The sequence below is a fragment of the Balaenoptera physalus genome, assembly GCF_965194825.1.
Source record: "Balaenoptera physalus genome assembly, chromosome: 4".
NCBI lineage: Eukaryota > Metazoa > Chordata > Mammalia > Artiodactyla > Balaenopteridae > Balaenoptera > Balaenoptera physalus.
Window position 1 is genome coordinate 91,381,064 of NC_138891.1, and position 26,485 is coordinate 91,407,548.

Sequence of the window (26,485 nt, forward strand, 5' to 3'; positions counted from 1 at the left end):
GGGGAGAAAGGGACTATGTGGCTGTGACATTTGCCATCATCTAATTGGGTCGCCCTGAAGTCCCGTCTCTGTGTTCCAGGCTGGAGGGCTGGGACTCCCAGGAAGACTGACCTCAGGGAAGACAGTCAAGTTCATGGGTCTTTCCTCAGCCACAGGGGCTTCTCTCCAGTGCTATGGGTGTGCAGTGCACTATCCCAAGGGGGTGCAGAGAGGCTGAAGTTCAGACCTTGCTCTGCTCACCCAGCCTCACTGCCATTCTCTAATTTGAACAAAGGCGCTGCATGGGTTAGCAGGCAGGGGCCCTCGGCTCACCCAGCGGGGACAGGGAACCACTGCCTGGGCTGTTAGAGCAATATAAAGGGACAGCTTTACTCCGTCTTTCTAGTGCTCCCAAACAACTTCCCTCTGTACTCTCCTGCCTTATCATGCTCAGCCTCTTCTCATGTGGCATAAAAAGAGGGAGAAAAAAATGTGCTCGTAGTTACAGAGAACAGACTGGGAGTTGCCAGAGGCAGGCTGTTGAGGGCGGGAGTGGAGGAAATGTGAGAAGAGGGTCAAAAGGTACAAGCTTCCAGTTATAAGATAAACAAGTCCTGGGATGGAATAACATGCAGCGTGTCGACTATAGTTAACAATACTGTACTGTGCATTTGAAAGCTTCTGAGAGAGTAAATCTTTAAAGTTGTCGTCACAAGAAAATAAAAGTAGTGACTATGTGTGTTGATGGATGTTAATTAAACTTATCGTGTTGAACATTTTGCAACATACAGCCCACCCTCCTTACCCATGGGTTCCGTACCCCTGGATTCAACCAACTGCGGGTCAAAAATCTTTTAATAAAAAAAAAATTTCCAGGAAGTTCCAAAAAGCAAAACTTGAATTGGCCATACAACTATTTACATAGCATTTACATTGTATTACAACTAGTTACAGAGCATTTACATTGTATTAGGTACTGTAAGTAATCTAGAGATGATTAAAAGTGTACAGGAGGATGTGCTTAGATTATATGCAAATACTGCACCATTTTATATAAGGGACTTGAGCATCCTTGGATTTGGGTATCCAAGGGGGATCCAGGAACCAATCTCCAACAAATATTGAGGGACAACTGTAATATATCAAATCATTATGTGGCACACCTAAAACCAATATAATGCTACATGTCAATCATATGTCGAAAAAAAATTTACAAATTACTTAATAAGTTAATTAATACCTAAAAAGAGAGTGAGAAATGAGACATATAGGTATGGCTACACTAAGAACAAAATCCTATTTGGCTCTGACTCCGCTGGCACTGTTTCTTTTCACTAGTAAGAAACTTTCATCACTAATATCGTTTTTCCTCTGCTTCTCTCTCCTCCCCAATAGCTTTTCAGCCAGGAATTGCCAGTGAGATGTTTCTTCAAGTGCCCACACCAAAGCCCTCTTCCCAAACCTAAGTCAGCCTGGACTTTGTACAAACTGAAACTTAGGAAAACTGCTTTAGCAAGAAAGCAACCCAGAAACTGTCTCCTGCCAATCAATCAACACTAAAAGTAAAGACTCCAACGTGGTGTTTTTCTTCATAACATCCTCCAAAGCTGTTCTGTGTTAAATTGTTTAGCGAAATTCTCATTAAGATAACTGTGGTGACTTCCGTGAGAACGCATGCCAGAATATTGCCGTGAGGAAAAGCCTCAGCTTTCGAGGACAGCTGCTCCTTCCTGCCATCTAAAAATTACCCAAAGTGTGGAATCCTCTCCAGGCCACTGAGCACTGGCCCAGGGACCCTCTGTCAGGGCCCCTCCAGGCCCCGTGTGGCCCATTCTCCCTTTTGCCACTGCCTAGTCTGAGCAGGCAGCCTTTGGCTTGAGTGTTGCATCCCTGAAAACAGAGAAAAGCCTAACACCCTAAGCTACTCAGACCTTGAACCCAGTATTTGGAGAACATGCCTTCCTTGTTTTCTTTCCCAACCTCAGGAAAGGATAATGCCATGTATTTTTCTAAAGAGGAGACACACAGCATAAGATCAAATCATTTTTTTCCAGCTAAGCCTCCCGCTGGGTTCCCCAGCCAACTTTCTGCAGCTCATAAAATAAACACAATTCCCATTCATCGCCCCAGCTCCAAATCCATCATCACTTGGCTGTGGACAAATCGGCAGGCGGTACTGCACAACACGGCTTGGATGAGCTCTTTTTTTTCCTTCCTGGACGGGAGAAGGAGGATTAGCACAAAATCTTTCCTACTAGTGAATGACAGGGCAGACACCTGGCAGGATCCCGTGAGTTTCATCCTGGAGGAGAGTATGGAGGTGATTGTTAGAACAGTTTGGCTGTCTCCATAAAGGCAAGTCTGGAATCTGCCATACTGGCCACCATCTCAATACGTGGTCCAGACTGGCTGCGCCGGATGGAGATGAGCAACTATGTGGTGGGGAGGCCGGAATAACACGGGTGAGTGGAAAGTGGATCCTTGATCAGAAACATGAAGTCCTACTGCAAAGCATTACCTACTTTTGGTTTGTTTCCTTTTAAATATTGAAAATTGGGGGAACTTCCATGAAGTAGTGTCAGGACAGGGAAGACATAAACAGATGTCGATTTTTCTGTAAAGTTTATAGAGCTTAATTATCCTCCCTTGCTTGGGCCTCCGTGAGCGCTGAGAGTTGCTGGGGGCTGTTAGAATGTTCTAGGTGGGGAGGGGAAGCCAGGTAGTAATTAGAAAGTATTTCTGGGTAAGCACACACTCATTTTAAAGCCGCTGAAGCTTTTCTGTGTCGGCACACACACAAAGCTGCCAGGTCTTCGTGTAGCTAAGAGGTGGCTATTAAGTGGTAGAGCCTAAAGAACTGTCCTTCCTTTGACATCTGCAGGCCCTGAGGCCTGATCTGGAAGCTGGAAGAGGAAAAAAGAATTTCCAAAGGTGCTCGAGGTAGAGGGTAAGTGTTCAGACTCCTAGGGGGGTGTGAGCTGTGCAGGATTAGTGGTGCCATCAGGAAACAAGGTCTCCTCCTCAGTAAGTTCCGGGACTTTCTGTTGTCGATACTAATCATTTTCCTAAGGCCTTATTACCTGTGAAGGTGTAAGGTATTTGATCCAGTGGTGACCTATGGGATGACCTTGAGTAGTGAGGAGACAATCCGTACCTGTAGGAGCAGCACTAATAACCTTGGACATGGATGCCAAATTCATCCTGAACGATCCTAAACGTCCCCATTCCCACTATTTTCTGAGGGAAAGATGGAATGGATCCCAGGCCAGGATAATCCTTCTAAATGGGAAAGGATTTCCTTAGAGAAATCTACATATAAAACTAAGTGAGAATTTATGAAGGGTCTGAGACTTTTATTTTACCTGCAAGCTAACAAGTTAGCCTGCCACACTTTTATTTATGTGCACCATGATATATATTTTTATTTAAATATATATCAATCTAAAAGATCTATATACATATATGTGACTATTTGTACATATATACATATACACAGAAAAAAAATGAGACTTCTGTGTCAGAGACAAAGACCATTTATTGCTCTCAGCAAAAGCAGCGTGATGTTTGGACAATATTGCCCTCAGGGCTATTCAGTGAGGGCTAAATGAGGGCTACTCATACAGTGGGGAGCATTATTAGAGAGGATTCCCACAGTTAGGAAACTCTGATTTTGCATCAGAGGGCTACTGGTGGCCTGCATATCATCTCCTCAGGAAAGAGAAAAAACCCAACTGTAATCTGGAATTTAAGCTACTCTTCTTTGGGTACAGGAAGAGGAGGTCTTTATCTTTCCCACCTTGAAGTATCTCTAGGGAAGGAGATGTTGCTAAGTTTCAGTATCCCAGAAGGTCTCCTTATACAAATATTCTCTTTATTATTATTTTAAGTGTTTTTTTTTAATTGAGGTATAATTGACATATAACATTATATTAGTTTCAGGTATACAATATAATAGTTTGATATTTGTATATATGGCAAAATGTTCACCACAATAAGTCTAGTTAATACCTGTCACTATGCATAGTTACAAAGAACTCTTTTTCCTTGTGATGACGACTTTTAAGATTTTCTCTCTCAAGCAAATTTCAAATATGCAACACAGTATTATTATCCATAGTCACCACATCCCCGGGACTTATTTGTTTTATAACTAGAAGTTTGTAACTTTTGACCCCCTACACCCATTTCTCCCAGCCCCTCCACCTCACGCCTCTGGCAGCCACCAATCCATTCTCTGTAACTATGAGCTTAGGATTTTGTTGTTGTTATTGTTGTTGTTGTTTTAAATTCTACATATAAGTAAGATCATATGGTATTAGTCATTCTCTGTCTGACTTATTTCACTCAGCATGATGTTCTCAAGGTTCATCCATGTTGTTGTAAATGACAAGATTTCATTCTTTTTTGTGGTTGAATCGTATACCATTCTATATATATACCACACCTTCATTATCCATTTGTCCATTGATGGACACTTAGGCTGCTTCCACACCCTGGCTATTGAAAATAACGTGGCAATGAACATGGTATTACCAAATTCAGGTTCGGCTGCTTGCTGCTTGAAAGCCAATACAAAGACAAATGTTGGTTAGAAAAGGAAAGGTTGCTTTATTCAGGAGGCTGGCAACCTTGGGAGAAGTGGGCTTGTGTCCCAGAACCAACTCCGAAGATTCTGCTCAACCATGAAAGTTTTTAAAGGGAGAAAGGGGAAGCTAGTCACTATTAATCATTCAGGGAGGGGGCCACAATCTTCGTCATCTTTCACTGCGTGCAGACTTGCTGAATACTTGTGATCTTTCTTTAGATGCTGTCTTGTTCATGCAGTTTGCTCACAGGATTACTGGAGGGGAATCTGGGGAGAAGATCTAGTCATCGTTAATTACTTATTCATCATTTCTACTTCTTTAATTTAAGGAAAGAATCAACACGTTAAGCAAGGCATTGTGTGATCAAAAGATCTGAAGGGTGTGCTTGGTCCAGAGGTTAGTGAAGCATGAGGGCACCTGGTGTAAAAGTTAAGTTAAAATATAGCTTTGTTAAATACTGTTTGATTCCATTTATACAAGGTATCTAGAATAGTCAAATTCATTGAGTCAAAAAGTACATTGATAGATGCCAGGGGCCGGGGGCGTAGGGGAAGGAGGAATGGGGAGTTAGTGTTTAATGGGGACAGAGTTTCAGTTTAGGAAGGTGAAAAATTCGGGAGATGGATGATGGTGAGAGTGGCACAACAATGTGAATGTACTTAGTGCCACTGAACTGTACAGTTAAATATGGTTAAAATAGTATGTTTCATATTATGTGACTTTTACCATAATAAAAAAACATTATGTGTGTGTATATATATATATATATAACTATTGTTAATGTAATACGACAAAGGGCCTCCTGAAAAGAGCTGCTTACAATGGGAGAACATACATCTTTTCAAATTAGTGGTTTCATTTTCTTCAGATAAATACCCAGGAATGGAATTGCTGGATCAAAAAGTCTTAATTTGGCTGTAAATGTCTTTGCTTAGAGAACCCAGATAGTTCAGAAATGTGCGATGTTCATGGAGAATTGTCTCTCAACAAAAACATGGAGGTAAAATAAAAAACCACCTCCCTCAGTAAAAGTCCCTTTAGTTATACACAGCCTTTCAAGAACATTTTATATAATTATACCACCTTATATAGTAGCATTTTGGAGAATAGAAATAAGGGAAAGTGTGACTGACTTCCATGTTTCTTCCTCTGTATTGATCACATGTGGGACACAACATTCTATTAAGGAACACTGGAGTGCAGGTGTTCCAGCCTGTGACCATCAATAACATGAACGGTGGTCAGAAGAATGCCAATAACGTGTAATGTGAAAGAACATCTGCCCGGTGCACGACTCAACGGAAGATATGAGATAAACTCTTTCTTTCTCAAGGGATGCTGGAAGAATGGGACTCGTGGATCAGGGGAGACCTACACTTGGAGTACAAGGATACTCTTATTTGCTCCAAGGTGAGCTGGCTTGCTGAATTCTTCTCCTTGGCCTAGAGAGAGGCTGGACCATCCCCAATCAGAGGAAGCCCAGCCTGAAAATCTCCACCCACCCTCTTCAGACCTAAACACTTTTGACTTTCCTGCAGATGGTTCTTTTGCTAACGACTGTCTCCCTGGGCTTCACTAAAAGGAAGACAGAGGGCTTGTTTCTCCTGAGGGTGTGTAGGAACTCTTCCCCGAGAATAAACCCCTTCTTGGCAGTGCAGTCGAGCAGGTCATCAGCACACTCCTGCCTCAGTGTGGCTGGCCTTCTCCTGCCTGACCCTGGCAAGGCCCTCAGATTGTCAGGCTGCAGCCCGAGTTTTCCAGTCTCTGCCCAGCAGCTCACCCAGCTCTTCTATTATTTCCTCTATCTGCACAAGAGATTGATTATCTAAATCGCTATTGTAGGCGATGAGGGCATTTTGGGTTCTGAACCCAATTTCCAATGTGTGTGGTCAGGGGATTGCCCCCACCACCACCAAGCAATACTCAGGACACCAGCCGGGTGTCCTACAAGTCAACACAATTCTAACATGAGCCACTGTGAGATAGCATCAGATCCACAAAACACCAGTTGCGAGCCCAGGTTGTTACCTCTGCTTCTGACCCACTGGTTATAAATCTGAGGTCCCCATAGCCCCCTACTTGGGTTTCATTAATTTGCTGGAGCAGCTCACAGAGCTCAGGAAACCCATTTACTCACTAGATTACCGGTTTATTACAAAGAATACTAAAAGATATGAATCAACAGCCAGATGAAGAGATACATAGGACGAGGTCCAGAACAGAGGAGCTTCTGTCCTCATGGAGTTGGAACCCGTGGAAGCACTCTGGTTCCCCAACCTGGAAGCTCTCCAAACCCTCTCCTTTTGGGTTTTTATGGAGGCTTCATTACCTAGGCATACCTGATTGAATCATTGGCCACTGGTGATTGAACTCAGTCTTCAGCCCCTCTCCCCTCCCTGGAAATCAGGAGATGAACTGAAAGTTCTTCTATTCATGGTTGGTTCCCCTAGCAACAAGTTCCCATCCTTAGGTGCTTTCCTAAAGTCACCTCATTAATATAAACCCAGTTGTAGTGGAAAGGAGTTTATTATGAATAACAAGAAACCTATTTCACCTTTATGGCTGTGAAGCAATTTCAGGAACTGAGGACAAGAGACCAAAAGGGTTTGGGGATCCGTGAGCCAGGAACCATGGACAAAGACCAAATACATATGAGAAATACATTTTGGTCATCTAAATGACCAAATACGTATTTCTTATATGTACTACAATATTGCAGAGGGTAAAAATAATCTCATGAGGTATAAAGATGGGGCTACTCTTCGTTTGAATCATATAAAATACTTTTCTTGACAGTCAAAAAACAGTTAAGTATTGGCAATTTCATATGATTCACCTAATGGTTCTTCCTGCCTCAAAAGACAATGTCGGGCACATCAATTCCCCAAGTCAGCTACACTCATTCGATTTCCATGATTTCAGCAAAGCACATACACAGAGGACTCAAGCGTGTATCTCCAGCTCCCGCTTCTCTCCTGACCCACTGGACATCCCCATTTGGATGTCACAAATGCACCACAAATTTGCTGATATGTCCCAGTTAAAATCACCCTTCCTTCCTTTTCTCAGACCTACTCATTCTGTATTCCTTATGGCACATGGCTCCAATGTCTACCCAAAGTCACCAAGGTCTACCCAGGAGACTTCTTGGCTGCTCTTTCCTTAATCTTCACCTCCACTCGATAGACACACGTATTAATAATGTCTCCTTAGCGGTGGTCAGTCTATTTCCTACTTCCCCACTGCCCTCTTCTAAGCCTTCAGAATTTCTTACTTGTATTCCAGTAACAACCTCCCAATTGTTTCCCCAGCCTCCAATTTTCTCACACCTCCAAATCACATGGAATCCTTCAGAGAAATAGTTCTGAAGTGCAAATCTGTTGTTATTCTTCACGTCTCCTGTTGCCTTTATGATAAAGTCTTCACCCCTTATGGCCCATAAGACTTTGTATCTCATGGTTCTCAAAGAAAGATGGGATCTAGCAGTATCATTTCATTTAGGGTTATTTGGGGGTTTCTCCGTGTCCGGTTTGTTACTAACACTTAGTGGGCAAGGACCAGGGATACCAAATATCCTGAATGGGAGATGCAGTTCTGTCCAAAGAACTGCCTTGCCCAAAGACCAACAGCTCTTGAGTTGAAATACACTGGTTGGCTCCTGACTACTTCTCCAGTCTGATTTCTAGCTACTCAAACTTTTTAACTTTGTGCTGGAACCATCTTGAACTTTGCAATTCTTGGAGGTGCCTGTTATCTTCTACCTCTGTCTTTGCCTCTCCTTGCCCATCCCACCAGTCCCATGCACCAGCTTTTTAATTTGCCAGCTCCTTCCTACTTATCCTTCTAGAACTCAGCTCAGATGTTATAATTCTGGGATTCTGTAATTCTGGAGCTCTCTGGGCTCCATAGCATCTCGCATTTCTCTCTCTACTACTGTGTTTATACTGTCTCTTCATTTGTAGGTATCTCCCATTCCCCTGTGAGCCCTGAAGGGTAAGACAGGGAGGTCAGTTTCTGTATTCCTAGACTAGAACTAATTTACTGTAGTTCCTCAAAGAATTTGTAAAGCTATAGAATATCTTCCACTTTTTATCAAGATTTTTTAAATCTGAAAATTGATACATCTGCTTGGTAAAAATTCAAAAATATAAGAAAGAAGACCCTGTAGCATAATGGATAAGGTTACTTGAGTTTGAATCCAAACTTCCCTGGCTCTCTAGTTCCACATCTGGAGAGTGAAGGTAATAATAGCGGCACTATTGTATAGTGATGAAATGCAAGTGATAAAGAGGCTGATCTCAAGTTCCAGCTCTGCCACCCACTAGCTGTGTGACTTTGAGCAAGTTACTTGACATCTCTGTGCCTCAGTTTATACAAAGGTAAACTAAAGATAATAAAATCTGTCCTACAGGTATTTGGATGATTAAATGAGATGATACATACCTAGCACTTAGAACACGGCCTGGCATAGGGCAAGTACTCAATAAATGTTAACTAATATTAATAATAGCAAAAATATTATAAAAGAGTATATATTGAAGACACCAGTTTCTCTTACCATAAGCACATTTATTAATATTTTATGTATTACTCCAGAAATTTTATGTGTATATCTAGTGATATATTTATTTTTCAAAAACAAATAGGAGTAAATTATACATTTCTTATTTTTCCCCATTTACAATATGCTTAGAGACCTTTGTCTAATAGCACATGTAGTTCTAACTCATTGTTTTAATGGCTTCATTGTATGGCAGTTCCATGTTTTATTTACTAGTTCCATAAATTTTTTTACAAGCTCCTCCCACTATTAATAATTATTTCCAGTTGTTTGCTATTGCAATAAAAGTTTGCTGTTGAGTAATTACATTCATCACAGATAAATCTCTCTCCCTTAAGAGAAGGCAGTCTCAACTACTCTTCAAGATATCAAGGCTTTTAGTCTCCAGACTTCCTCCGTGATCTCCTACATTGCCCCATGCAAGTGTCCTGGGGCCATCTTGTCTCTAACTTGACTCTTTCTCAAGGCCTCTTAACAGATAGTCTTCCATCCCCACAGGCCTTATAGTCTTTGGGATCCATACCACCTGAGTTTTCTTTCTTTCTTTCTTTTTTTTTGCAATAACTTTTTTTTTTTAACTTTTAATTTTATATTGGAGTATAGCCGATTAACAATGTGTGATAGTTTCAGGTGCACAGCAAAGCAACTCAGCCATGCGTATACATGTATCCATTCTCCCCGACTCCCTTCCCATCCAGGCTGCCACATAACATTGAGCAGAGTTCCCTGTGCTATACAGTAGGTCCTTGTTGTACACAACCTGAGTTTTCACCAGTTAATAGTTACAAGTAACTGATTACTACTGTTAAAAATGACCAAAGAAGACAACTTAGGTGATACAAACACACTTTATTTGACACTTCATGAAGTGAACAGTCTCCTTTTGGAGAATGTCAAAATGGGGTGGAACGCAGGAAGCTTTTGTAGGCTAGAGAAGGAACAAGGAAGTAAGTAGAGACCCCAGAGTTGGCTTCGTGTTTGGAGAACCACCTTTCTGATCAAGTGGAACATTTCCAGGGACACAAACGTTGTCTAAGTTTTGATTTGCTGACATGGCTCCCTGGGCAGAAGCAGCTCCATCTTGGGTCAAGAAACTTATTTCAACACCGTACAAGAAGAACAATGTGGAATGCTATGTTACCAGATGGCTGCAGCTGGGCAGAAGGGGGAAATGTGTGCCTTCATCTTTCTAGAAGGGGAAATGATTTATAACTGTCAGAAATCTGATAAAAAATTAGAAGTACATAAAATCAGTTACGTAAATTATAAAACATAAGTCATGATTCTATTTGTTTTGTGACTTTAAAAATGACTAATTTTTCATCAATGTAGAAAATAAATACGGATCACTACAATATCCAAGTGGTTGTTCCCACTTCCTCCCTCCTCTGCAAATATTGTACTCACCCTGTGCCTGTGGTTGGAATTCAGTATTGGAAGTGGAGGAGGCTGGAGGGAGTGGAGGGCAGGAAGAGAGGATCCAGATGGAAAAGTTGGGAAAATGTCAGAGAGAAATTTCCCTTGTGCCCAGTTTCGCTCAGAGCTGCTTCTGCCTGGAGCTCTACAACAAAAACGGTTCAGAAAGGAAGCCAAAGACAAAAAACTCTTTCGTGAAGCTTTCCAGGAGTAGACATGTCTGAAAAGCTGACTGTGTTTCTTCCCAATCATGCAGGTCCACAGTCACCCAGGTCCAATCAGCACAAAGACTGAGATGATAAACCTATGTCACAAAAGTTTCTGGACTCCAGGCTTCTTTTCAGGGACAAAAAATGCTTGAAATATATATGTCCTCTCTGGAGGATTTGTTCATCGCAGGCCCATGTTTTACTAACTGTCAGTTGGGGAAGCAAAGGCAGGAGTCAGCACCACGTCCTGAGGATCTATCTTCTGGGGATTTCAGGAGACATCAGGGAGTGCTGTGAGCTATGGGGAAACATCCCACATCTGCCCTAGAGGAGCAGTTCATCTTGCTACTGTATTTTGTAGAGCATCAACAGTTTTTCAATCAGATAGATGTTCTCCTACTTTCATTCATCCAGGTAGTCCATTTCTGCCCAATCAGGTAGATCGGCTGAACAGAAAGACTAAAGCCTGTTCATCCCAGGGTCTGGAAATGCCAGATGTATTTCTTTTAAGTCCTGGACTGCTTTGCACTGAACGAGGCCAAGCCTCCATCCAGAAGGTTCTGCTTGGCAAGTAAACCAGGTCCTGCCCCTGGGCTGCTAGGGGTCGGGACCTCGTGTTGGGCTGTGAGGGCTGGAGGTCCCCCATTCGCCTCTACCATGCAGTGCGCCAGGCTGGAGCAGTGGAAAGAGCATGGGGTTTACAGACAGTTTCTAGCAACGTTCCTTACTAGTGTTGTGACTTCTGTCTCGTCGTTAGCACTCAGTGCATTGTTAGCTATTATTATGAGCAAGTATTAGAGGCCAGAGGTCACCAGCACTAAGGCACTGTTGTCCTCTTGTCCCTGGCTACTCTCACTGCATCCGTAGATTGGTTCATCTTCATCTCCTGGGAGCTTATTAGAAATGCAGACTCTCAGGCCCCACTCTAGAACGATGGAATCAGAATCTGTGTTTTCTCAAGATCCCAGGAGGTTCCCACGTGAACAGTCTGAGAAGCCCTGAGGTCTAGTGGTCAAACTTCCTGCCTCCCTGAAAGGGCCGACACACCCACTCTGCTTTATTCAGGAGGACAGTCTCTCCGAGTGTTCTCCTGGTGGTGAACAGTCTTCCTACAACCCACATCTGGACACGTGGTCAAATCAAATATGAACTGACTTAATGGGGTCAGTGGGACAGGATATTTGACATTGAGATTGACCATCGCCATATTTAACTCCCATTTCATAACCATTTTGCTTTCTTCTTTCTGAAAAGGGTGGAGAATTATTTCAAAACAGTCCACCTCTCCAGCTGAGTCATGGATGAGGCTGTATGGTAGCTTTTTATACACTTCTCTGCCAAAACGTTTCTTTTAAGGAAAAAAAAAAGAGTCCCTACCGGATACACCCTGGGAATCTGTCCCCTTCCCACCTGGCTTCTGGAGGTCAGTCGCTGCACAGATGGAGCTGGTCTGTGTGGCCACCTGGCCTCCCCTTCAGTGAATGTCACAGATTCTGCCTATTAAGTGCCCCTTTCTTACATCTGCACATGCAGGACACTAAGCCATTTGCAACGGCAATTTCTGAATGTGACCCACAATGCATCCTTGCAGCAACTCTCCGTCAGGACCCACTGAATTAGAGGCAGAGGCAGCTGCCGTTCCTGAAACCCAAATTCCCGGTGCGAGGCCTCTGCCAACCATCTGTGACACCATGGAGACCCTGTTTAGAATCAGCAATGTTGCCTGGACCGTGAGCTGTGACTCTGAAGGTGTGTGCAAACAGAGATCTCACTCATGTTTGGTTAAAATTTCCTGTTCTTCCAATTTTCTATCCTAAATAGATGTTTATGTCCACTGTGTGAAACTTTCAGCAGGAGTGGCCTTCATCCCATACTCTTGGCCAAGAGCTGTGCAATTCGTGGGCTGCATGGGAATTGGTCTGAGACCAGTGGAATCAAGGAAGGGGCTGGCTGTGGGTTCTGAAGATATGTCAGCCGGGGGTTGGTCGTTTGCAGGTAATAGAAGCCCAACTCACACCAGCTCAGGTTAGCTTAGTAACTGGGAAGAGTGCTGGGTGGCTCACAGGTAAAAGAGAGAGTTGAGAACCGGGGTGTTGGGAACTCTAATGGGAGATGATGCAATGCTCCCAGGAATTTCTCCTTGGTGTGTGTGTGTGTGTGTGTGTGTGTACATACACTCAGACGGGTTTCCTCTTTGCCACTAGAGATGATGGCTGCAAGGGGCTCTTTGACTTGTTTTTCCCTTGTATGACCCTAAGGGGTCAGCAAATCATTGGCCTGGTGGCCTATTTTTGCACACCCCCAACTCCACACATGGCAAGCTAGGAATGGTTTTAAATTTTTAAAGAGTTGTAAGACAACAAAAAAGAAGGCTATGAGACAGGACCCTACATGGGCTGCAAAGCCTAAAATATTTACTATCTGGCCCTTCACACACACAAAAAATGTTCTGAATCCTGAAGGGAAAGAGTTCCTCACCCCCTCCACCAATTCCAGCAGAAATGGCTCCGAGAGACATGCGCATTCCTGAGGCAGTCACTGTGGCAAGAGAGGTCGGGGGATTCTGATTGACCAGGCTTGCTTCACATGACCCCTGGGTACCTGGGCGGCAGGACTGTTCTTCCAAGAAAAAGCAGGTTGCAGCTCCCAAAAGAAAAAGGGAGAGTTGGGCAAGTCAACCAACAGATAACCCATGGGAAACCGATGACACCCTTTTTTAAAAGAGGGCTGTTTCCGAAGATATGGACAGTGGCGAGGGATGGAGGAGAACACGGGGATGGGCCACAGGGGAAACCTAGGCCTGAAGGGGCAGGGAGGGAACTCTTAGCTAAATCTACAGGAGCTGTGACCAAGAGATGGGTCACCGGGCTGGAGAGAGAGGGGAGAACACAGCAACAGCCAAGCTGCTGCCTGGCGGGGAGGGAGCTCCCACTGCCCAGGCCTCCAGCCTCCTGTCCGTGCCCCCCATTGGCCACACCAACCAGGAGGCAGCGGGCACAGCCTAGAGGTCAGCCTCCTGGGCACGGAGCACGTGGAGAAGTGTCTGGAGCAGGTCTGGAGGGGCAAATGGAGACAATGCGACAGTCCACAGAGAGAAGTCTGTCCTCCGGCTCTACCCGGCTTACGGCCTGTGCAGTCAGAGGGCCTGAGCTTAGACGGGGCCCACACTTGGGTCAATGCTCTGCCGTCACCGTCTTGACATCCTTAATAATTTTTGAACGAGGGGCCCCGTGTTTTCGTTTTGCACTCGGCCCCACAAATTGCATAGACAGGCCTCACTCTATATTTACGACTGCGTGATCTCAACAAGTCCTTTTATCTCTTCTGCCAGTCGGTTTCCCAACCTGTAAAGTGATCTGAATGATATTTTCCTCTCAGGGTTGAAGAGCGAATGAGATTTGCACGTGCAGGGCCTGCTGGAGAGAGCGAGCCACCAGCCAGCATGGTCCTCCCCTCCCGCAAGGGTGCTTCCTCTGCTTTCCGCAGACACAGACCTTGACAGCTGTGGGCAGCAACTCGGGAAAGAAGAGGAGGCCCTAAAATGCAACCCGACTAGAAAGAATCCTGGTCTTATCTCAGGCCCAGAGCTGATCACGAGGGAAGAAGTGACAGAGATGGGGAGGGGTGGTCGTTTGTTTGGCTACTAGGCATTCAGAGACATTAGAGATAAACCTAACAATCCCCTAGTTACCTTGTTTGACATGAGGAAACTGAAGTCCATAAATATCCAAAACCTTGCCCAAGGTCACAGACATAGTGAATAGCAGAGCTTGACCCCAACTCAGGACTTCTGGGGCCAAGGCCAGGGAGCTCTTAACTCCCTGCTGTTGACAAGGAGGCCAGTAGACTGAGGGGCTCTGACGCCTCCACGCACGTAAGCAAACCCGTCTCTAAGCCTGGAAACGTCTCAGGGTTACCAAATCAAAATGCTAAGTACAACTGGCCACAAAGAGCCAAGTAGGCTTTAAATCAAACCATTTCCTTTCTTTGCTTCCTCACTTTCCTTATATAAGTCTTTCCCTTGACCTCGTCAGGTTTGGCACTGCCCCATATCCACTGGAATGGATAAATGCTCAAATAAGCTCTTAAAATGTTTAATATGCCTCAGTTTATCTTTTAACAGAACACATTCATACTCACACCAGAAACTGGACATGGTTTGACTTCAATACAAGACTTGGGAATTATTATCAGTTTGCTGTGATACAAATTGTTTGTTAACAATGTGCCTTTTCTCCTCTGCTCCCTCCCCAAGAAATCCCCACCTTCTTTCTTCCTCTGCACTTCCACTGAAAGAAACTCAGGTTTTTATTCCTCGAGGGTGCATACTAGCGTCATAGGTGCCGTGGGCCTTGAACCGAAGGGCCTCATCAGGACTCTGATGTAACCCCTGGCATGAGGCCCTGAATGCGTCTCAGAGCTGAATGGAATCTGGATGAAAATTTCATTTTCTCCACATAATGCCTGGGCCCTAAATGGTCAATGTTTTGTGAGTCCCGTTAAGGTGAAATAATTCTGTTAGTCCTGACTCACAGATTTTCTGCCTGCTTATATACCTAAAGGCTTTTTCCACTTCTCATCAGAGTATTTTTTTTATGCAAAATTGTCATATCCCACAGCAGGCTTTAATCTGGTGAGGATAGTCTGTTTCTCCTGGCAACCTCGAAGATACTAGATGAACGGGGGTCAGCTGGGTAGTTTGAAGAGAAGCCTTGGTAATCTGTTAAACAAAGCTGGGAATTTTCCGAAGAACGTTTAGCAAAGATACTACAGTTTGAAGTGAATAGGAAGGGTTTTGTTCGCAAGCTCTGCCTCACTGTTGGACTCAAAGAGTGTTCAGCCCCAGAAAAGAACATCAATGTCTTTTTGGAAATTAAATACACACACACACCAAAGACTTCTTTTCTGCCCACACTGAGTTTGCTTAACTGTAAAAAAGTTTGTCATGCCTGAAAATATGTATCTTTGCCTTTGACCCAAAGCAAATGCTATAGAGGAACAAAGATACCATATTTTTTGTCTTTGGGAAAATGAATTGTCCAGGATTGTGCTTCAGAGAGATCAACAAAAGACTCAAACGATTCTGCACAGTGAAATCTTGGAGTTTGGGCTGTGGATTGGGAATCCGGAGGCACTTAATCTCTTTGTACATTTATTCCTCCACTTGAAAGTCACGGATAATACCTGCTGCCTACTTAACCTTAAATGGATATGTGAGGATTAGCCAATTAAAGTTTGCCAAATGCTTGGAAACCTGTGGAGGGAAAAATCTATATGAACATAAAGTATTATTATCATTCCCCCCGTCTTCCTTTTCTCTCTCTCTTTCCAAACATTGCTGTCCTGGGAGACTCGGTGAACAGTGCTCGTGGTTTTGCTTCTGGTTGCTATTGCGGAAAGGGGCTTTTTCATTTTATTAACAATTTATTAAGTGGTTTGTTTGAAATTGGTCCTTCCTATACCATCAAGGGGAGGTTTCCAAACCAAAGCATCCTAGAGTGATGTCCATTGGCTCACACCTGGCAAGGTTTCTTTTGGGTTTATCTTTAGAATCCTATAGAGAGGCAAAAACAACAATTTTCAGGTAAAATAGTAAGTATAATTTGGAAAAAATGTGCCCATTAGTGATGTAAAGCTAGTGAAGTAGAAAAATAAAGTTAATTTAGAACCCTTGTTACAATCCTTAAAGAAATTCCCCTTTAACCAAAACAATAACAGCACTTTATATTTACAAACATTGCCCCTCTGGTTCTTAAAACCACCTGTAAAATGAGCATAACACAATTTGGTCATATTATACTCATTTTACAGTTGAAAAAATTGAAATGCAGAGAGGTTAAGTGATTTTTCCCAAAATAATTTAGCTAATGAGTGGCAAAGCTGGAACTAGAGTCTAAATTTCCTTGTATTTTCTGGTTCCAAGAGCAGTAGATTTTCCCTTGCTGCTACCTTTTGACTATGGCCCAAATGATGTTAAAAGTCCAAACCTTGTTGCTTTGGTACTCTGATATGTTTTTGTCCACACCACCAAACAACTGAGTTCTGACACGATCTACCTGCAGATAGCATCAGATCCCACAGGTTAAGGGTTGTCCTACAAGACTTCCCCTCCTCCCACTTCAGAGGCCGCTCAAAAGTCCAGGTTGTCGCCCGTGCTATTGATCAGAGGTTCCAATAATCCCCCTCCTCGGGTTCAACTAATTTGCTAGAGGCAGCTCACAGAACCCAGAGAAATATTTTACTTACAAAATTGCTGGTTTATTATAAAAGGGTATAACTCAGAAACAGTCCAGTGGAAGATATGCATAGGGCAAGGTATGGGGAAGAGGCAAGAGGCTTCCATGCCGTCTCCAAGGGTGCCAGTCTCCCCGAATCTCCACGTGTTCACCAACCTGGTAGCTCCCCAAATCCCGTCTTTCTGGGTTTTCATGGAGGTTTTATTACATACACATGGTTGATTAAATCATTGGTTGTTGGTGACTGAACTCAATCTCCAGCCCTCTCCCTTCCCTGGCCTGGGGGTTGGGACTGAAATTTCCAACCCTCTAATCACTACCATCCTTCGGTTACCTAGGGACTTTCCAAAAGTCACCTCATTAATGTAACAAAAGACACTTTGTTGCTTTCATTACTTAGGAAATTCCAAGGGTTCTAGGGGCTCTGTGCCAGGAACAGTGGATGGAAACCAAATGCATATTTCTTATTATATTAATAAATTACAATCTCACAGGTACCCTTTCCTTTACTTCACAGACTATTTGGACTTGTGCAACACATCTAATCTGATGTGAGAACCTGTGGAAAACCTGGAAGAGAATGTCCTTTCCAAGACCACTTCTCTGTGCTAAGGGATTGTAAGGCCAAATGCAGAGAATTACCTAAGGAAAGCTGGGAAGTCAGGACCGGGAATTCTTACTGGAACGGCATTTATCGCTCAGTGTCTGACTCTAATTCCACGCATGTTGTTGCTTCGCTATGTCTAGAGTTGGGTACGCAGTCAATCTATCAGGAATATTTGGTAGGTCCTAATACATAGATGGAAAATCATTATCATTGTTAAGAAACAAAATTCAACTAAGTAAATTTTAAAGATTTTATTGGCTTTATTCAACAAGTCATGAATGAAGCAGCACCCAATCTAGCAGATAGAAAAGAACTCCATGGAGCTGTACAAAATGAAAGACTTTTATAGGCAGAAGGGAGAAGATACAAGGAAGTTACACTAGGCAAAAAAGCAGGTTGGTTATTGTGAGGTTACTTTCCTTTAGGGGATGGCAAGGGTCTACCAGTCAGATGACCTAACTAGTGCTGATCAGGCAATTCCTGACTGACTGGTTTAAGATTCCATTTCCGGGAGAGCTGAAGGTGTAATTAAATTAAGTCTTGGTTTGGTGACATGGAGCTTAGCATAAGTGACTCCATCCTGGGCCTGTTGTCTTGTTTTTAACATCATTGTGTGGGATATAATGGATGTTGTGGTATACCAACCAGATCCTTCTTTCAGGACCAACACTCTCATTCCCCCAGATTCTGGGAACTCTCAGCTGAGCTCCGCTCCAAGAATAGGCAACATCCAAAGACAGCTGCACCCACCAACGTCACCCTCCCTACCCTGTGGCAGGATGTTTGACTTGGGGAGAATGGGTGTGGTTTATGAAGGTCCAACACCCCTGCCTCAGGGCATGACAACTCTGGAGGACAAAATGATGGTCCAGAACTCTTCTTAAGATTGATTGAGGCTTTTTTTGTAATTCCACGACAGTTCAATTTCTCCCTAGGTCCAACCTTTTTCTCCCATCACTTCCTAAGAACACTCTCTCAATAAACCTCCTGCACCCAGTTCTAAGAATTTCAGAGTCTGTTTCCTAGAGAAACTGACCTGTCATATAGTACCAGAAGGGGCCCAAAAAAACAGACTTCAGCCAGCTGGCAATGATGATTCCATCGCTGGTGGGAGATGAAGCATTAATAGTCCTTGGCATGTACTTGCAGTACGATTATTAAAACTTTTACCAGTGGCAAACTAGGATGGAATACCGGTGGAAGGAAATTGTTCTAGCAAACAGCATTGGAGAGTTTTGTGGTAAATGCTAATTGTAAGGACTGTGAAACTGAATGACTGTTGCTAAGAGCCATCCATGCATTAAAGAATGTCAATGAAGGCAACTAACCATCAATATAAGCAAAGTATGAAAGCCAGAAGGGGGCCTCCTTGGCAGTATTTAAAGGGACTCTCATCTCCTGCAGCAGGCAGGCAGAAAAATCTGAGGATCAAGGCCAGGATTTAAGTATAAAAGTAGCAGAGCTCCATGAAGGTTGATATTTCACCTTGACAGTTCACCTACACTAAGATTGTGGCCCTGTTTGGGAAGGAGTGGGACCCTAAGAGTTATGATGAGGAACCTAAATCTTCATATTCTGCTAGACTCTCTGGGCCAAGAAAAAAGGCCCATTCCTTCTTGTTAAAGGCTAGTTCTTCCTCCTTACTTGAAGATGAGACAGAAGCTTCTACCTTGCAAAACTATGTGCACCCACCCCCATAATCTACCACACCTCCCTTTGTAATCACCAGAAGAATAACTTAGGGTCAAGTCACAACATAACCCAGCTGGGGGAGTGCAGGAGTTGCAAAGCAAGAAAAGGGATTATACACCTAAGGAGCTGAAAGATGTAACCAAATTTTACTGTCAAGAGCCAGCAGAATACAAATGGACTGGATTCTTGGAGGTGCTGGATTAAAGGGGATGGAATATAAAGTTGGATAAAGGATAGTTTATAGATCTTGGGACACTAACCCTTGATGCAGGATTTAAGATCATGGCAAGAACCTTGGGAAACATGCCAACATTGTTGGGGCAAATGAAGGAGGAAGGAATTGAAGGGCTAGGAAAGTGGGCATATTGCACTGGCTACATTACGCAATGTCAGAAAACCTGTTAGCTTATTATGTTCTGTGAGAGAGTTCAGAGGACATTCCATCTACCAAAGAGCAGGGGATGTGCAGGGGACACCGGCATTGTTAAGAATCTCGGTGGTGGTTAACCTCTGTAGAATAGGACTGATTTTGGAGGATGCTATTGCAAAATTGGCTCTCAAATAGCACAGTGCTCGTAGACTTCTGAAAAAATAGAGGCCAGGTGGTAGCGCTTAGCCATCAAAAGCAAAGTGAGCTCAATTATTGTAAAGAGTGGCAAGGCTGGGGAGCGGGGAGTGGCATGACTCACGGAGTGCTGTGGAGATAGTTAATGGAACACAGCATCTCCAGGGTCAAGACTGAGCGGGCAACAAGGTTATTTCTCAATCTGTGTAACAAAAAGAAACAAAGGCTAAGGGCTACTGCTACAATAAAATGTCACAATCCCTTACTAAGTTTCTGGACCTGATTCAGTTTTCAACCCAAAGACCTCTGACTGAAAGCAAGGCTGGGTTTCATGAGTGAAGGACACTGCAAGATCAAATGCTATCATAATGATTCTCCCAGTCCTTCTCCAGAGGGATCTACAACCATCTACTTAGGGAACCATGTACTGAGGAAAGTGCAATACTCAAACATTCAAGAACTGTGTGTTGACATTGGTTCCTGGCTCATAGTAGGTCAGCTAAGTGTATGGACCTAACCAGTAGCTATTTCTCCAGTCTCTGAGTGTATAATTAGAATATGAGGTTGACAGAACCTCTATATTGGTTCCTTGACTGATGAGTTAAGAATTCTCATAATGGGAGAGGCCAAGTGGAAGCCTCTGATACTGTCCCTCCCACCATGGACAAGATATTAAATCAAAACCAACATTGCATCCTTTGGGAATAGATTAGTGTCAGGTCTGAGGACCTAAAGGATGCAGAGTTGGCAATTAGTGCCCCATCCACATTTAATTCACCAGTCTGGCACCTACAGAAGCCAGATGGACCCTGTGATATGACAGTGGACTACCACAAACTCAATCACGTAGTAGCCCCAGTTGTAGCTGTTGTACCAAAAACGGTTTCTTTGCTAGAGCAGATTAGCCTGGTATCTAATACACTGTATGCAATCATTGATCTGCATATGGGATAGACAACGGTACAGACTTATGATCTTGCCCCAGGGCCATGTTAACTCTCTCCCTCTCATAATATAGTGACCTGACTGGGCATTCCAAAAAACCATACATTTCTTCACTTTACTGATGACATCATGTTAATCAGATCAGATAAGCAAGAAGTGCCAAGTATTTTGGAGGCCTTGGTAAGATAAGACACATGAACTCCAGAAGGCAGAAGATACCTCTAAAGAAGAGTTAGGGACCTACCATAGTAATGAAATCTTCCAGGTACATCCCCCTCAAGGTAAAGAACAAAGGGTCATAAATAGCCTCTTCTACCCCTACAGAGGAAGTACAATGGCTGGTAGGCCTCTCAGATTTTGGGTGTAGCCTCTTACACATTTGGTAATAATGCTCTAACCAAATGTTTATTACTATGTTCAAAACTTAATTATTTATAAATTATTTATTCATAAAAACAATAATTATTTTATTCATTGTTTTGTGGGGCAGGAATCTAGAAAGTTCTCAGCTGGGTGGCTCTGACTTGGGTCTCTCAGGTATTGCAGTCAAACAGTGGTTGAAGTTAGAATAATGGGGGGTGGGGGAAGGAGTGGAGACCAGTGAGAAAGAAGAAAGCTGGAACAGCTGAGAGCTGGCAATACATTTCCCCCCCACTGCCTCCCCGCCTTGCCTCAGGATCTTTCCATAGAGTTTCTCCATATGGACCAGGTTGGGCTTCCTCACAGCATGGTGCCTGGGGTCCAAAAGCATTCTCAAAAAACCTAATAGAAGTTGCATAATCTTTTCTAAACCAGTCTCAAAAATCATGCAGCATTACTTCTGCTACTCTTCTTTGGTTGGAGCTGTCAAAAGTTCCCACTCATATTCAAGGGCAGGGGACATAGACACCACCTCTTAATGGAAGGAGTGTCAAAGGATTTGGGGGCATGTTTTTAAAATGCCATAGTGTGATGAACTGACATCAGCACCAATTTTAGAAAAGTCTGTGCACATGTGTTGACTCCACCACTTTCTACTTGCGTGCCTATGAAATATAATACGATCCATCCTCTCAGGAAAGGACTTTTGCTTTCTCTTTTTGCTGCTCAGTAGCAACATGGAAGATAAAAATGCTTTGTAGTCAAACTCCTTTGGATGCAAGGAACAAAGACTCACTCATGCTACTAAGAGTTGCCGGGAGAAACCAAACCAGGAGCAGGAACAGCAGCTGCCCCGGAGCTGGAGGTGAATCCTTGTGACCTTAGCGGCAGGAGGTCTTGGAGTCCCACCTTGGTGCTTTTGCATTTGGCTATTCTCTACCTTTCAGTTTCTCCCTTCTATTCCTTTCTCACCTTCTGCTGTCTCTGTGTCCTTTCTTTCCTTCTCACTTCCGCTGACCCACCGTTTCTGCTCTCTTAGAACCCAAGTTAGCATCATGGCCTCTCCAGCTTCTCTCTACATCAAGGCTTCTCTCTACATCAGCTCTCACCACTGTCTTATTCTTTAGGAATTTCCTAGTTCAAATTCCCAGGAAAGGAATAATTTGCTGGTGTCAAAGTGGATTGTCTGTGTTTGGGTAACATCATTTTCTTGTTTACTTACCAACAACTTGTATAAAGAAAGCTCAGCTCTTGGCAATTCAAGCTGGAAGGAAAAGGCAACCATGATTGGCATGGCTGTACATTCATCAGCAGAGTCCAATGTAGATGTCAACCTGCAAAGAGTTGTGGTGTGGATCAATTAAAATATGAAAAGTAAAAGGTACCGTAAAATATAAAGTTATCTAAGAAGATGTGATATTATGTTTTAAACATACATTCAAATGGATCCACAGATTCACTTTTTAAGTATCAATGTGTCAAGTTAACATCCTTGCTAATTAATCTATCAAATTGATATATGCAGATCAATATTTTGTTTCCATGAACGATTACTGCTACTGTTTTTCCTTGACATCCAGCTACATGCTAGCTACATCAGGACCTCCAAGAGTTGAGCCTGACTCTCAAATTTCAAGAAATTAGATGTTCAAATGAATGCCGTGCTAATCAATATATAGATTTTAGCATTATATTTTCTTGGATTCTCTTTAAAAAGGGGGAAACTCAGAAAGTATACTTTGTTCAATAATAAAGGCTTGAAAATGCATCTGTTTCTAACTGCACGTGAACTGCATGTGGTACCTACTCAAATCTGTATTGGAAAATTACACAGTAAATGTTTCGTAGGTTTTTCTTTTTCACTCATTTTCAGTCTCTCACAGTCTCTCATTTCTTAATCAATTCCTTTTTTCTCAACACAGACTGCATTGTCATCGAGCTATTAACTAATAATTTTTTTAGGACTCAGAATGAAAAGAAAAACCTAACCAAACAAATAAACAAGAGTAAAGCTTCAGGAACCTTTGTGCCTGAACCATTATGCTAAGGCATACATCCCTCTGCACATGGTGAGTTGAGTTCAGATAGGCTCCTGATATGGTGATTGCAATTTTCTAATTTAAGAATTTTCTAAAATCTAAAATGAATTTCCTTTTCCTTGTCTTCAGGAAAGCCTGCAAATACCAAATCCAATAATGAGAGAGATTTAATTTCCTTTTTGGTCTATGACACAGCATAACAATTATCTGTGGATGATAAAAGAAAATGCATAAAGTAGAATGCGCTTAGTTCACACCAGATAAAGCCCCCGTGAAATGATGCCATGGTTGGCGTCATCTGCTGACATTCATGCATGATTCAGCACCTCTAGACAACAATTTGGAGGAAATCTGCTTCTCCATTACAAGCCAGACTCTGCCTTTTTGCTAGAAAATGAAAGGATCAAAATTCCCAGCTTTTAAGGTTGGCTACCTCCTGTGACATCCAGCAGCCAGAAGCAATCCAGAGACTTTCTGGTGTTCCTCTGCACTGTTCAGTGCATGGTAGACATGAGGCATCCAGGTGATTGACGGATTTCTCGCTTGTCCTCTGGCTGCTTTTGCATCTGTTGACATAGCCTCGGTGTTTATATGTGTGATTAAGCCGAGACTTTCTGCGTCAACCACACACAGATTGTATCAAAAATAATCAATCTTATTTGACTGCCTTAACATTTTGGCTATTTTAGTTGTTAAGGCAACCAGATCTGATGGAGTATTCACTCATCAATTTGATGTTCAGCAATCGTCTGTCATGGTTCTGAAGTTGGAGGGAAAAAAATAATAAAAATCAACTGTCAAAACAGTCAATCCAATCATGAATTTCTCCCTGACACCAGAGACCATTGTTTCTCCTTTCCATTTCCCCTCTTCCTCCTCTCCTGAGATCTGTCCCTCCCACAGGTTCTTTCCTCCAGCGATGCTGAACAGCAGAGAAGGGAGATACTCTAGGTTCACAAAGGCTTACATTTGCCTAAAAGGTTTCCGTATACTTTGTTTTGATGTTTGATCATTTTTTGCTAAATAATCCTAAAAGGTCCTAAAAGGATGGATACATTGAATGTATGGAGAAAGTTATTCTGAATGGAGAATTTAAGCAGAAATGTCCTTTGCTTTCTCTTTCAAGAAGAATTTCCCTTTTCGGGGAGCACAGCTCCAAAGCCAGCGACAGGCACCTGGCTTGCACAGTCCCTTCCTGTCCCTCGAGCCTGTTCCAGCCTCCTTGGAACAGAAGAGCTCTGAGTCTGGCCCTGGTGTGGGATGTGGCTGGCTTTCCAAGCTGGAAAATGTGTTAGTAATTACTTTTTACTGCTGTTTCTATTTGAATTTCCAGACTTCTCCCCCCTCTCCCAGCCTGCGTTTCTCCACCCAGCTTCCTACCTCATTGACTGCTAATTTAACCCTGGCTCCCTTCCTCCAGAAACATCTGACCTTGTGCAAGAACTTGGCATCAATTTCTCTCCTCCTGCTTCCCCAGAAAGGAAGCGCCGGACTAAGGTAATCAGCATCAGCAGGCATCCCTGCCAGACCGCCTGCCCGCTGTCCGCTGGGCTCCGCCAGGTACGACAGCAGCTCCCTTTTTCCAGGCAAAAGGGCAGTGGCCACTAATTGCCATTTGCCAGGAGACCTTTTCCAACATTTTGCTTCAAGATGGTGTTACCAGGGATGTGGACTAAGCCCAATTAGCTTGTTTAGTGAATTAACCTCTAGGGGAAAAAAATGTATCCATAGAAGCATGGAAACTTCCTTAGCTCACATATCCCTGCTTTAGATTTGAAAGAATTCTATTGCTTTTTCTTATCAAGAAAGATTATTCTATGTTGACTGATAATCTGGAAAGGGTTATAAAGAAACTAAGAGTTGTTTTACCTGCTTAAGAGAACAAACTTTGCAATCACTTAAGAAATGCCCATTTCTTCCTTCTGTTGATAAGCTGATCACATACCACTGTTATCTCCCCATTAATTAAGTCCCCAAGGACAGTTACAGGGTACAGTTTCATAACTGACATAAGAGCATATATATACTTGAAAATAATGCTACTTCAGTTTTTCAGAAATAGTCCATAATTCCGTATTTTCACTAATTCTGTCCCACCTTCTCTTATTACACTGAATGAGTGGGTTTCATGTTACATGTTTGTGAATGTATGTTCTTGGAGTTTATAGAGTAGAACTATCTTTGTAAAATGCCTTGTGTTATAGGGATTCAGTATAGAGCTAGAAGTTGGTTGAGTAGAGATGGGGATAGAAATTACAAATAGACCATGGACTCTACTCATTACTATACACATTCTATACCACCCAGACTATGAAGTTCAAAATACATAGTACAAATATACATATACATACATATGTATGTATACATATAACATACATATGTACAAAGTACATAGTACAAAATTGTGGATAAGCCATCCTATCCCTCTATTTATTGCGCAGGAGGAAGTAGCAACTCTATGGGTCCCAAGTGACGAGGCCTCTATGTATAATAGTAGGAGACGCACATCCAGAGACGGGGTCCCTCCATGTTGTTTCCACTTCTCAGATAAAAGAAAACTGAGACTAGTTCCTTAATTAAGCACAAGTTTTCAGTAATGAAGTACACTACATACACCCAAAAAGAGCATGTGAGAGCAAGAACGCATGCTCCAGATCTAAAACCCTGGCTTTAGCTGTGGGACTCTCAAAGTATGTTTTTTAATAAGTTAAAAACTTGACTCTCGGGCTTCCATGGTGGCGCAGTGGTTAAGAATCCTCCTGCCAATGCAGGGGACACGGGTTCGAGCCCTGGTCCGGGAAGATCCCACATGCTGCGGAGCAACTAAGCCCGTGCGCCACAACTACTGAAGCCCGTGTGCCTAGAGCCCGTGCTCCGTAACAAGAGAAGCCACAGCAATAAGCCCGTGCACTGCAACGAAGAGTAGCCCCTGCTCACCGCAACTAGAGAAAGCCCGTGTGCGGTGACAAAGACCCAGTGCAGCCAAAAATAAATACAAATAAATAAATAAATTTAAAAAAAAAAAAAAAAACTTGACTCTCATGCAAACATACAAAGAACACATGTCAAAATTCATTTAATCTATGAATGAGGGAAGCATTAGGATTATAATACTGGTTCAAGAATAGGAGAGACTGAATATATATCTATAGATAGAGAGAGAGAAAGAAAGGAAGGAAGGAAGGGAGGAAGGAAGGGAGGGAGGGAGGGAGAGAGAGAGAGAGAAAGAAAGAAAGAAAGAAAGAAAGAAAGAAAGAAAGGAAGGAAGGAAGGAAGGAAGGAAGGAAGGA

At 43.0% G+C, this 26,485-nt stretch overlaps 1 long non-coding RNA gene across 2 annotated transcripts in view; it reads left to right on the forward strand.

Annotated features, from left to right (window-relative positions):
- LOC309659431 overlaps positions 1–26,485 on the forward strand; it is a 65,872-nt gene that overhangs the window by 32,561 nt on the left and 6,826 nt on the right. For both annotated transcript variants that reach the window (XR_014262805.1, XR_014262806.1), the window contains exon 2: positions 1,375–24,755. This is a non-coding gene — a long non-coding RNA (uncharacterized lncRNA). The remainder of the gene's footprint in view (positions 1–1,374; positions 24,756–26,485) is intronic.